Source organism: Elephantulus edwardii, unplaced genomic scaffold, assembly GCF_000299155.1.
Source record: "Elephantulus edwardii isolate Elephantulus edwardi_28Jun2011 unplaced genomic scaffold, EleEdw1.0 scaffold00119, whole genome shotgun sequence".
In the NCBI taxonomy this organism is placed as follows: domain Eukaryota; kingdom Metazoa; phylum Chordata; class Mammalia; order Macroscelidea; family Macroscelididae; genus Elephantulus; species Elephantulus edwardii.
In genome coordinates, this window is record NW_006399869.1 from 1,599,961 (window position 1) to 1,612,429 (window position 12,469).

The 12,469-nt window shown below is 38.0% G+C and overlaps 1 pseudogene; it reads left to right on the forward strand.

The window, feature by feature from the left end:
• The window catches only part of LOC102877560, a 163,120-nt pseudogene that overhangs the window by 25,451 nt on the left and 125,200 nt on the right, over positions 1–12,469 (forward strand).

A 12,469-nucleotide genomic window follows, 5' to 3' on the forward strand; every position in this document is an offset into this window, starting at 1 on the left:
CTCATTGCCTCTGACACACACATCCCGATTACCCCAGTCATTGAATCAATCCACCTCATAGAGGGTCTTGACTATAAAATATAACAGAAAATGCACAGTTAATGTGAAATTCATAAACTGGACAACTGGGACTTCCTAAAAATAAAATAGTTATGTACTTCAAAATAGTTGTCTAAAAGATTAAAAAGAGACCTTTGTTATTTTGTTTTGTACCATAGAGTTAGAACCAACCCTTAGCTGACACTCCAATGACTTTTCGGAGGCAGTTAATACAGGGGAGTAAATTGTCCATCCTTCTTCTGAAGAGGAGATGGTGACCTCAAGTCATGTGCCTTTGGGATTACAACGTAGCTTCTTGCCACTAGTCACTAGTCTTTGTCCAAGAACTTTCAAATAAATATACCTGTCCAATCTATCAGATTAAATATATATTTGTACCCATTTAAAAAAATAGATGGACCAATAAAAAGGGAACCCGTAAAAATATAAAAGGTAAAAAAAAAGACTTACAAACTGGGAAAAAATATTTGTCAGTGACATTTCTAATGAGTTTATCTGTATAATTTATTGAAAATAACAATACATCCAGGATTTTTTGGATAATCTTCAGTAGAATGTTGCTTGCATGTGAAATCATATGACTGCTAATCAAGTTGAAATGGGCTTGGTGAACCGTGAATCAAAAGCATCAATTCTTTTTCTGTCCAGCTCTCCCATGTATATCATGTAATTGCAAAGACCATGGCCTGGATTAGTTATACTTTAAACTCTATGCTGACATCACTGCTCTTCTGTGCTTCGGAGAGATTCTTGAGTGTAGATCTAATGCAAATTGTCTTTTGATTTCTTAACTGCTGGTGCCAATAATGTTGATTGTGGAACAAAGCAATCAGAAATTGTTAACAATATCAAACTATTCTCTATCTGTCATGGTACTGCCAATTGGTCCAGTGTTGAGAATATTTTCCTTATTAATATTAAGCTTGAATCCACATTGAAGATTATAGTCCTTGACCTTCTGCATCAAATGCTTAAAGTCTTCCTTAGTTTCTGCAAGCAAGGTTGTTTCTTCCTCCATTCCTGATGCCACATTCCTCTTCTTAAATCCAGTATTCCAAATGATCTGTTATACGTATGGATTCAAAAGACATGGAGACAAGATGTGTACCTGATACACTCCTTTCCTATTTTGGGTTTGGTTGGTTGGGTTTTTTTCGGTTGGTTTTTCTGTTGTTGTTGTTGAATGTTTTGTTTGTTTGTTTGTTTCTTTTTTTATGGCCATTTACTTGCTCCTACTCATATATTATCATTTAGATATTTTTATTTTTTAATTAATTTTAATGAAAGCTTACAGAGACTTAGGGTTGCAAGTCATTCATTGTTGCATTTTTCAATGCAGTGTATCCTTGCTCTGTTCTGAGGATTGCGTCCTGGTCTGAGTATAGGTTTTGCATAAGGTCAATCAAGTGTTTTAGTTTCTCAATGTTAGCCACAATTTGTTGTGGTCTATGCAGTCAAATGCCTCTGTGTAGTCAATGAATCATAGATAGACATTGTTTTGATACTCTCTGCTTTTGGCCAACACTCTTCTAATATTGGCTAATATCGTTCGTGCCATGACCTCTTCTGAACCCTGCCTGTTTTTCTAGTAGCTTTCTATTGATTTATTGTACCTGTCATTTTTATACGATCTTCCGTAGGATTTTGCTTTTTTGTGATATTTTCAATAATTTCCATAATCTGTTGAATCACCTTTTTTTTTTTTTTAGAATGGAAAAAAAAAGTCAAGTTGGTCAAGTAGTTGTCCTCTAGATTTCTGGGTACAACCTGGTGAGAACGTACAGGGCTGCATGTGTTTGCTGAAATATGTCAATTGGTGTGCCATCAATTTCTGGGTTTCTAGGGCTTATTTTTTGCTATTTGTTTCAGAAAAGCTTGAATTACCTTTTTTATCATCATTGCCTCTCAATCACAAGTTCTTTCACAAAGTTCTCCTGTGTTAGCCAATTCTTTCTGGTTCAGAGATGTTGTGTACTCCTTCCATCAGTTTTCTAATGAGGCTAGTATTATCACTTTCTTCTTTCTATTTCCCTACCCCCCACCATTCCGCAGCTTCTTTTTGAGAAAAGAGCAATGTGTAATGTATTTTTCTACTACATTGTTTGTTTTGTTTGTTTCTTAGTTTGTTTTTGTTTTTACATCAGATGGATCCTGGCTGAAAGTAAGTAATTCCAGAAGAATGTCTATTTGTTTTTTATTGATCATGCAAAGGCTTTTGACTGTGTAGATAATAACAAGCTCTGACTGACATTAAGAAGAATGGGAATCCTAAGGCATTTGACTATGCTTATTTGGAACTTACATCTGGATCAGGAAACTGTCGTGTCCTCTTAGCAGGAGAGCACTGCATGGTCTGGAATTGGGAAGGAAGTGTGCCAGAGTTGTATTCAATCTCCAGACATGTTCAATCTGTATGCTGAGCAAATCATCTGAAAAGTGGACTTTACAAAGTCTAGCTGGCATCAGGATTAGAGGGTGACTTATCACTAATCTCAATGTTAGTTGAGCAAATTATTTACATTTATGATTGGCTTAAAGATTACTGTATGTTTCCAACGATTTTCAAAACTTAAAATATTCATTTATCCTCCTGAACCCTCACCTGAAAGAACAGTTTTTTGTTGTTGTTGTTGTTGTTATGTGCTGTCGAGTCACTTGCAACTCATAGTGACTCTATGTACAACAGCCCTAATCTCTGCTCTCTCCTGTGCCAATCGCACTGTCTCCGACACACCCATCCTGATCACCCTGGACACTGAATCAGTCCACCACATAGAGGGCCTTCTCCTCCTACACTGTCCCTCCACCCTACCAAGCATGATGTCCTTCTCCAAGGACTGGTCTCTCCTTATAACATGACCAAAATATGTCAGACGAAGCCTCAGAATCCTTGCCTCCAAGGAGCAGCCTCTTTTAACCCTCTCCAGGATGAATCTGTTTCTTTTCCTAGCAGTCCACGGTACTCTCAATACTCTTCTCCAGCACCACAGCTCAAAGGCATCAATTCTCGTTCTATTCTCCCTAGTCATTGTCCAACCCTCTGATGCAAAACAATGATTGCAAAGACCATGGCTTTTATCAAATGCACCTTAGTCTCCAGAGAGACACTATTGCTCTTCAGTACTTTGGAGAGGTCCCTAACAGCAGACTTTCTGATTGCAATACGCCTTTTAATTTCCTGTTTAAAAGTTTAGAAGTTTTCCAATTTACTAAAGTTTTAAAGAACATTAGGTATTGGCAAAAAATGCTATGTGTGCCCATTTCTAATATCTGTTGTAATATTAAAGGAATTTTAAACATATATTTTTCTAAAATAATTGGCTTATGTTTATAAATCATCTGGGTATGTTCTCACCTCAGAGGGGGAAGATATGTATAAATAGCTCTTTCTTTACAGGAATTAAGTTTCAGATAACAAGAAAACAAACAGAAAATGAAATTGCTGAAATATACTGCTTTTCAAAAATTTTTACAGCTCTGAGGTCTTAATGTTGTTTCAAAGAGTAGGTGATTCTATATTAAAATCTGTCATGCTGATGCATAGTGACAATAGATAAGATTATGTGCAGAAATTAGACATGAATTAAATTAATAAAATTTCCTCATGAAATTATCAGATACAGAAATTTTGTTATTCTGAGTAAAAGCAAAGTTACATAAAAACAATAACCCTCCCAAAAGCTTGATGGATATAATTATGATGATTACTTTTACACCAGATAACCCTGTTGGAGTCTGAGGTTGCCAGCTCCTGACTAGCAGATCTCCAACAATATGCCCAGTGCAACAAAGCTCTATCCAATCCCTCATGACAGTCTATAGATTGGACCATTTTAATGTGTAAAGTTTTTATTTACTGAGTATCTGAAGTAGATACTTCTTTGTCTAGAAGATATTATGAAACATGTACATAAAATCTTAGCAAAATGTAAGACTCATCTGATTGTTCAATCAGTGATTGTTGTGTATGATATATCTGGACTAGGAATTAAACCTTGACCCTGCACCTAGATGATGAGAATTATGTCACTAAGTCATCACTAAATACTTTTCATAGAGCTGTGTTTAAGCCCAATGTCATATGTTGATGTAATTTCATTCCATGCACAACTACTTACTTACTATTTCTGAAGGTGAAGCTTACCTCTAGTAACATTTTTTAGTGCTTTCTAACCTAAGGAGCTTATCATTTGGCATTTTATCCAACAATGTTATTCTGTCATCCACAGAGATTTTGAAGGCATGTTATTTCACAGGTAGGTCGCTTCATAGTCTATCTTTATATGGAAGGTTCGCTCAAACCTGATCACAGACTACAGTCTTCAATATGAGTTATATTTTGACATCAATTAAACAAAAGTCCTCAACAATGGATCAATAAGTAACATCAAGACAGATGAGGAAAAGTTTGGGATTGTCAAGGGTTGAATTTTACTTGGATCTACAATCGATATCCATGATAGCATCAGTCAAGAAATTAAAGACATATTACACAGGTAAATGTCTGCTGTCAGGAACCTCTCCAAGGCATGGAAGAGCAATGAACTTAAGGATTAAGTTGCACCTAATTCAACTGAGGGTCTCTTATAATCACCTACTATACATCTGAGAAGAGGACATTGATAAGGATGAAAGAGGAAATATCAATGTATTTTAGCTGTGTTATTGGACTAAAGTGCTGACTGTTCCATTGACTGCCATTGGAACAAATAGATATGTCTTGTAGATATGTCTGGGTAGCCAGAGTGCTCCTTAGAAGTAAGGATGAAGAAGCTTTGTCCCATATACTCTGGGCATCTTGTTAGGAGAGAACATTAATTGGACAACAGACTTATAAAGGGATGAGGGTCAATGAAGGAGAGGAAGACTTTCTGACACAATGGTGACTGCAAAAGGATCAAGTATATCAGAGATGATAAAGATGATGCAGTATACAACATGATTTAGACTTGTTGTTTAGAAGTTTGTTTGAAGTTGTACTTGTTTTGATGGCACTTAACACCAACAATAAAATAGCTATATATGCATATAACACAGTAACATGTATCTAGATATGTTATTGCTGTTATGTGTGCTCAAGTCACTTGTGCAGCAGCTCTGAACTCTACTCTATCTTTTGTCAACCATATTGTTTCTGACACATCTACTCACATTACTCCACTCACTGAATCAATCTGTCTCATCGAGGGTCTTCCTCTCTTGTGCTGTTGCTTCAAGCATGATGTCTCTCTCCAAGGACTGGTCCCTCCTTGTAACATGCCAAAGTATGTCAGATGAAGCTTCAGAATCCTTGCCTCCAAGGATCAGCCTGGTTCCACCCTCTCTAGGATGAAACTTGTTAGTTCTCCCAGCAGTTCATAGTATATTCAATATTTTTCTCCAGCACCACAGCATAACATTCTCCTTCTATTATGCCTAGTAATTGTCCAGCTTTCTGACACATACAAGTAATTGTGAAAACCATGGCTTGGATCAGGTGTACCTTAGTCTCTAGACTGACATCGTTGCTCTTATGTACTCTAGAGAGGTACCTTACAGGAGACTTTCCCCAATGTGATTCATCTTTTGATTTCTTGGCTGCCGGTACCAAGAGTGTTGATTGTGGAGCCAAGTAAACTGAAGCTGTTAACAATATCAATCTTCATTGTCTGTAGTAATGATGCTGCTAATCATCCCAGTGGTGAAACTCTTTGTTTTCTTGATGTTGGGCTTCAATCCATATTTAAGGCTGCAGTCCTTGACCTATTGTAGCAAGTACTTCAGGTCCTCCTCAGTTTCAGTAAATATAGTTATATTTATATGTATATATTTATATACACATATCATTAGGAGAGGTCCAAAGTTCATTACAACCCTATTGATGAGATTTTGAGAGATTTATTGCTCTCCTGTTTTAATGATGATATTGTTGTTATGTGCCATTGAGTCAAAACTGACTCATACCTAAGAATCCAGCAGATTTTCCGAGGCTTTAAGTAATAAGAGAAAGGATTGTCCATTTATCTCCTTCAAGACAAGTAGTGGATTCTAACTGCAGGCCTTTGAGTTGGCAGCACAATTTCTTACCACTAAGCCACTGAGTTCCCTAGGGAAGGATTATTATTTGAATATGATCTATGAGGATGTCAATTAATTTTTAATTTGTAAGCTGACTCGGCAATCCTACTTTTGATAATTCACTTTACAGACAAATATAATTTAAGAATAACATAATATGAGAAAAATAAAGGATTAGAAAGAAACTAAATTTATATCGAGTCATTAGTTAAAAATTTATGATCTTTCCATTAATATCACTCGCTAGCAAAATCCTACTGGTGATTATCCAAAAACGAATGGAACAGTACATTGACAGAGAACTACCAGAAGTACAAGCTAGGTTTAGAAAAGGTCCTGGCACTAGAGACACTACTACTAATGTCAGACGGATCTTGGCAAAAAACAAAGAGTACCAGAGGAATGTCTGTTTCATTGACTATGCAAAGGCATTTGAATGTGAAGATCACAACAAATTGTGGCTAACGTAGAGGAAAATGGGAATCTCAGAACACTTGATTATCCTTATGCAAAACCTATACTTGGACCAGGAAGCAGTCCTTAGTTCAGAGCATGGAAACACTGCACAGTTCAAAATTAGAAAAGGAGTGTATCAAGAATGCATTCTGTCTCTGTACCTTTTTGATCTATATGCAGAACACATCATTCAGGAAGCAGGACTTTGTCAGGAAGAATGTGGCATCAGGATTGGAGGACGACTCAACAACAACCTCCGTTATACAGATGACACAATCTTGTTTGCTGACACTGAAGAGGGCCTGAAACACCTGTTGCAGAAAGTCAAGGACCATAGTTGTCAATATGAATTGAAGTGCAACATCAAGAAAACAAAGATTCTCATTACTGGACCAATTTGCAGCACCACGGTAGATGGGGAAGAGACTGAAGTTGGCTGCTTAACTTGATAGACTCTAAAATCAATGCTCCTGAAATCAGCAGTCAGGAAAGCAAAAGGAGAACTACATTAGGTAAATCTGTCTTCAGGGACATCTCCAGAGTACTGAAAAGCAACAACGTCAGTCTAGAGACTAAGATGCACCTAATTCAGGCTATGGTCTTTGCAATTACTTACTATGAATCAGAGAACTGGACAATGACTAAAAATGATAGAAGAAGAATCAATGCTTTCAAATTGTGGTGCTAGAGAAGAATATTGAACATACCATGGACAGCCAAGAAAACAAAGAGGTATGCCTTGGAGAGGGTGAAACCAAGTTTATCCTTGGAGGCTAGGATTTTGAAGCTCTGTCTCACATACTTTGAGCATATGTCCAGGAAAGATCTGTCCTAGGAGAAGACATCAAACTCAAAAGGGTAGAGGGACAATGCAGGAGAGGAATACCCCATATGAGATATACTGATAGAGTAACGGTGGCAGTGGAGGTTGGTGTGTCGGGATTAGTGAGACAGGCTCAGGCCAGGGAAGGGTTCAGAGCTACTGTACATTGGGTCGCTATGGGCCATAGATTACTTGATGGCACATAACAAAAGAAACAATGATCTCAATGCTCAAGGAATGATGTGAAAATGAAGACATTTTCTTTGTGTTCAAGCATAGATTTAAAAAAACATATTAATAACTGTACACAGTATTTTATTTCCTTAGATGTGATAAAGAAGAATATATACATTCACAGTTCATTATTTTTCATAAAATACCTCTATAGGAATATGTTGTTGTTTTTGTTATGTGCCATAGAGTCGGTTGCGACCCATAGCGACAACAGCCCTAAACTCTGCTCTGTCCTGTGCCAATCACACTGTCTCTGACACTCCCATCCCAATTACCATAGTCACTGAATCAATCCACCTCATCGAGGGCCTTCCCCTTCTGCACTGTCCCTCCACCCTACCAAGCATAATGTTCCTCTCCAGGGACTGGTCCGTCCTTACAACATGTCCAAAGTATGTTAGATGGAGCCTCAGAATAGTTTCCTCCAAGGAGCCAAGCGGTTTGACCCTTTCCAGGATGAATCCTAGCAGTCCATGGTACCCTCAATACTCTTCTCCAGCACCACAGCTCAAAGACATCAATTCTCCTTAGTCACTTTCTAACTCTCTGATGCATAACAAGTGATAGCAAAGACCATGGCCTGTATCAGATGCACCTTAGTCTCCAGAGAGACACCATTGCTATTCAGTACTTTGGAGAGATCCCTAACAGCAGACTTTCCCATCTCAATATGCCTTTTAATTTCCTGGCTACTGGTGCCAAGAGTGTTGACTGTGGAGCCAAGCAAACTAAAGCTGTGAGCAATCTCGATCTCTTCACTATCCATCCTGATGCTCCCAATTGGTCTAATGGTGAGATTCTTTGTCTTCTTGATATTGAGCCTTAATCCATATTGGAGGCTGAAGTCCTTGACCCTCTGCAGCAAGCGCTTAAGGTCCTCCTCAGTTTCAGCAAGCAGAGTTGTGTCATCTGCATAACACAGATTGTTAATAGATCTTCCACCAATCCTGACACCACACTTCTCCTCATAGAGCCCAGCCTCCCGGGTAATCTGTTCTACATACAGGTTGAAAAGGTATGTAGATAGGACACATCGCTGGCATACACCCTTCCCAATTTTGAACCATGCAGTGTTTCCTTGCTTTGTTCTGATGAGTGCTTCTTGGTCCAAATATAGATTTCTCATTAGCACGATCAAGTGTGCTGGGATTCCCATTCTTCTCAGAGTCAACCACAGTTTGTTATGATACACACACACACTCGAACGTATTTGCATGATCAATGAAACACAGAAAAATAATATATGTGTTTACTTAGGGTGGATAAAAAAAGGACTTTGAATTAGTTTTTTCAATATATATTTCTTCTCAAAATTTTCATTTTTGAATAATTGAAATATTAAGAATCAGTCAAGGAAATTTGCAGAAAAGGTATTAGAATTGCTTTAAAGTACAAAATACAAGGAAAACATAAGAAATGTAATTTCTTTATATCTCTACTGTTGTTAGATGCCATTGAGTTGAGTATGCCTCATACTGACCCTAATAACAAAAGATTTGAACCTAGTCCTGTCCTGCACCATCCTCACACTTTCTGACACACAAAAGCCCATTGCAACAGTCAATTGCAAATGTCAGTCACCTGGTTGAGGGTCTTCCTCTTTTTCGCCAACCCTCCACACTTAGGAACATCATATCCCTTGAATAACATCTCCTAGCAATATGTCCAACACACATGAGTTGAAGCCTCATCATTTTTGCCTACAAAGAGCACTCTAGCTGCACCCTCTCCAAGACATAACTGTTCAATTCTCTTGGCCATCCAACACCACATCTCAAAGGCATCAATTCTTTTTCTTTCATCCTTACTCATCGTCCACGTCTCAAATGCATAGCTAGTAATTGGCAAGATTATGGCCTCAATCAGATGCATGATAGTCCTCAAATTGACATCACTACTTCTCAATAATTTGTGAAGGTCCCAGTGAAATCTGTCTCCTTACTTCATGACAGCTCGTACCAAGGGTGTGACTTGTGGATCCAAGCAAAATGAAGCTCTTGACAGTTTCAGTCCTCTCCATCCATCATGACACTGCCTATTGGTTCAATGGTAAACATCTTTGTTTTCTTGACATTGAGACACAATCCATACTCAAGACTGCATTCCTTGATTTTCTGCAACAAGTGCTTCAAGTCCCTCTCACTTTCAGCAAGCAAGGTTGTGTCATCTGCATGAGATGAATCTCCCTCCAATCTTGAGACCACATTCCTCTTCATAGAAACCAGCTTCTTAGATAATTTGTTCAGCATAAAGATTAAACGGGTATGGGGATAGACTACATCTCTGACACACTCCCTTCCCAACTCCAAACCGTACAGTGCTCCTCAGCTCCGTTTGCACAACTGCTTCCTGGTCCAGGTATAAGTTCCTCATGAGCATAATCAAGTGCTCTGGGATTCCCATTCTTCTCAAAGTAAGCCACAACTTGTCATGATCCACACAGTCAAATGCCTTTGTATAGTCAATAAAGCACAAATAGATATTCTTCTGGTATTCCTTACTTTCAGCCAGGATCCATCTGAAATAAGCAATGATATCCCTGATGCACGGCCTCTTTTAAATCCTGCTTGAACTTCTGGCAATTCCCTATCTATGTACTGTTCCAGTCATTTTTGAATGATCTTCAACAGTATTTTACATGCTTGTTATATCAATGATATTGTCCAATAATTTCCATATCCAGTAGGATCACCCTTCTTGGAAATAGGAACAAATATTGACTTCTTTCAATCCGTGGGTCAGACAGCTGTCCTCCCAATTTCCTGGCATAGATTTGTAAGTGTATCCAAGGCTGCATCTGTTAATTAAAACAAGTCAATTGGTATCCCATTGATTCCTGGGCCTTATTTTCTGCCAGTGTCTTCAATGAAGCTTTCACTTCCTCTTTCATTACCACTGGCTTCTGTTCATATGGTATTTCCTGAAATTTTTCACTCTCAATAATTTTTTTTTGGTACGGTGACCCTGTATATTCTCTCCTACTTTTCTTATTTTAACTGACTTCCAATCTGGGCTCACCACTACACTACAATAGCTATACTCTTTGTTTATATTTCATAGGATTTTGAAAAGCCTTTTATTTAGGAGTAGATGGCCCATCCTGCTCTGCTGCCTAGTCTTTATATCTCTAGGGGGACGTAATAGCTAATTTTTCTAACATTGTTCAAGTTTAAATGTTTTGGCTTAAAACCAAAGGATTTTACACATTGACCTTCTGATCATTTTTAATTAAGGTACTGAATATTTGACCTGATTAATATTTTTATTGAAATTTTTATTATACACTTTCCTTACAAAATCAGATACATTGTTTTTCACACTGGATCTTTTCTTTATCTACTACTCCCAGTCTTTCATTGTTTTAGTTCAGACATTCCTCTAGGTCATATAGCCCTGGTGTACAAGTTGCCATTTCCAGGTTACTTGTGGTTGCTGTGAGGCTGAGCACTGTGACACGGATGTGTCAAACGCGTTAATGGTTGGCTACCCAATGCAGACTGAAAGTGGGGTGGAGCTCTCCAATTAAAACAAGCTTGGAAGGAGGAGTGGCATCCACTTCCATAATAGCTTGCCTCAGGAAACCCTATGAGCCTGGGGAGAGGAAGAAAAGCACCCAAGCGTCAAGGACTCTCCTTCAGAGGGTCGCTATGAGTGGCCTGCAACTCAAAGGTACTTATCAATAACAACAACAACAACCCCTCCCATCACCCATCAAATTTTGCAACCCTATGATTAACCATAACACCCCAGTTCATCCTCACCCCTCTGTTCCCACTCTTTCCTCCTTGGATCCTCATACACATTCTGCAATAATGTTCTTATGCAGTATTTGTTCTTATGGGACTGAGTTAGTTCACATAGTATAAGGCTCTCCAGTCTCTCCCAAGTTAGATAGTGATTTATAAAACCATTATTCCTGTGTGCTGTGTAGTATTCTATCATGTGAATGTACCATAATTTTTCAGTCCATTTGATTGTGGTTGGACATTTGGGCTGTTTTCATGTTCTTGCAATGGTGAAAAATGCTCCTACGAACATTAATGTACCAGTCTCCATTTGTGCCTAGTTCTCATTCTTTCAGGGTGTATTCCAAGCAGTGGAATAGTTGGGTCTTAAGGAATTTCTATGTTCAGTTTTTTGAGAAAGCACCAAATTGCCTTCCAGAGTGTGATACCATTTTACAATCCCACCAACAAAGAATTCCTGTCTCACTACATCCTCTCCAATATTTATTCATTGTTTCCCTGCTAAAATATATCCAGAAATATATAATCTGAAAAGATAAATGTAATCTTCTACAGATTAAATCTCTGTGCTTATCTAAAATATTTCCCAACAGAGTAAAAAGAAAATCTACTGACTAGGAACAAACATTTGACAATACCATCTCAGACAAGGGTCTCATAATAAAACTTTACATAATACTCCTGGGCCTCCAGAAGAAAAAGACTAATAATCCAATTACAAAATGGGCAAGAGACATGGAAAGATTTTTTTCACGGAGCAGGATATTCACATGGCCAACAGACATATGAAGTAATGTCCAAAATCACTGGCAATAAAAGAGATGCAAATCAAAACCACAATGAGATACCGTCTTAATAGCAGTGGGAAAGTTTAGCAGGGCAGCAAATTATTGATATCTCTCTTATTGCCAGCAATTTTGAGCATTTCTTCATGTGTCCATTGGCCATCCTAATACCTTCCTCTGTGAAAATTCTTTCAATGTATTTTTATTAATGACAAAGCAAAATATTACAATGAAATGTGCAAAGAGTTGGAGTCAGAAAATCAAAAGGGCTGAACTCGCTCAGCATATCTTAAGCTCAAGGAACTGAA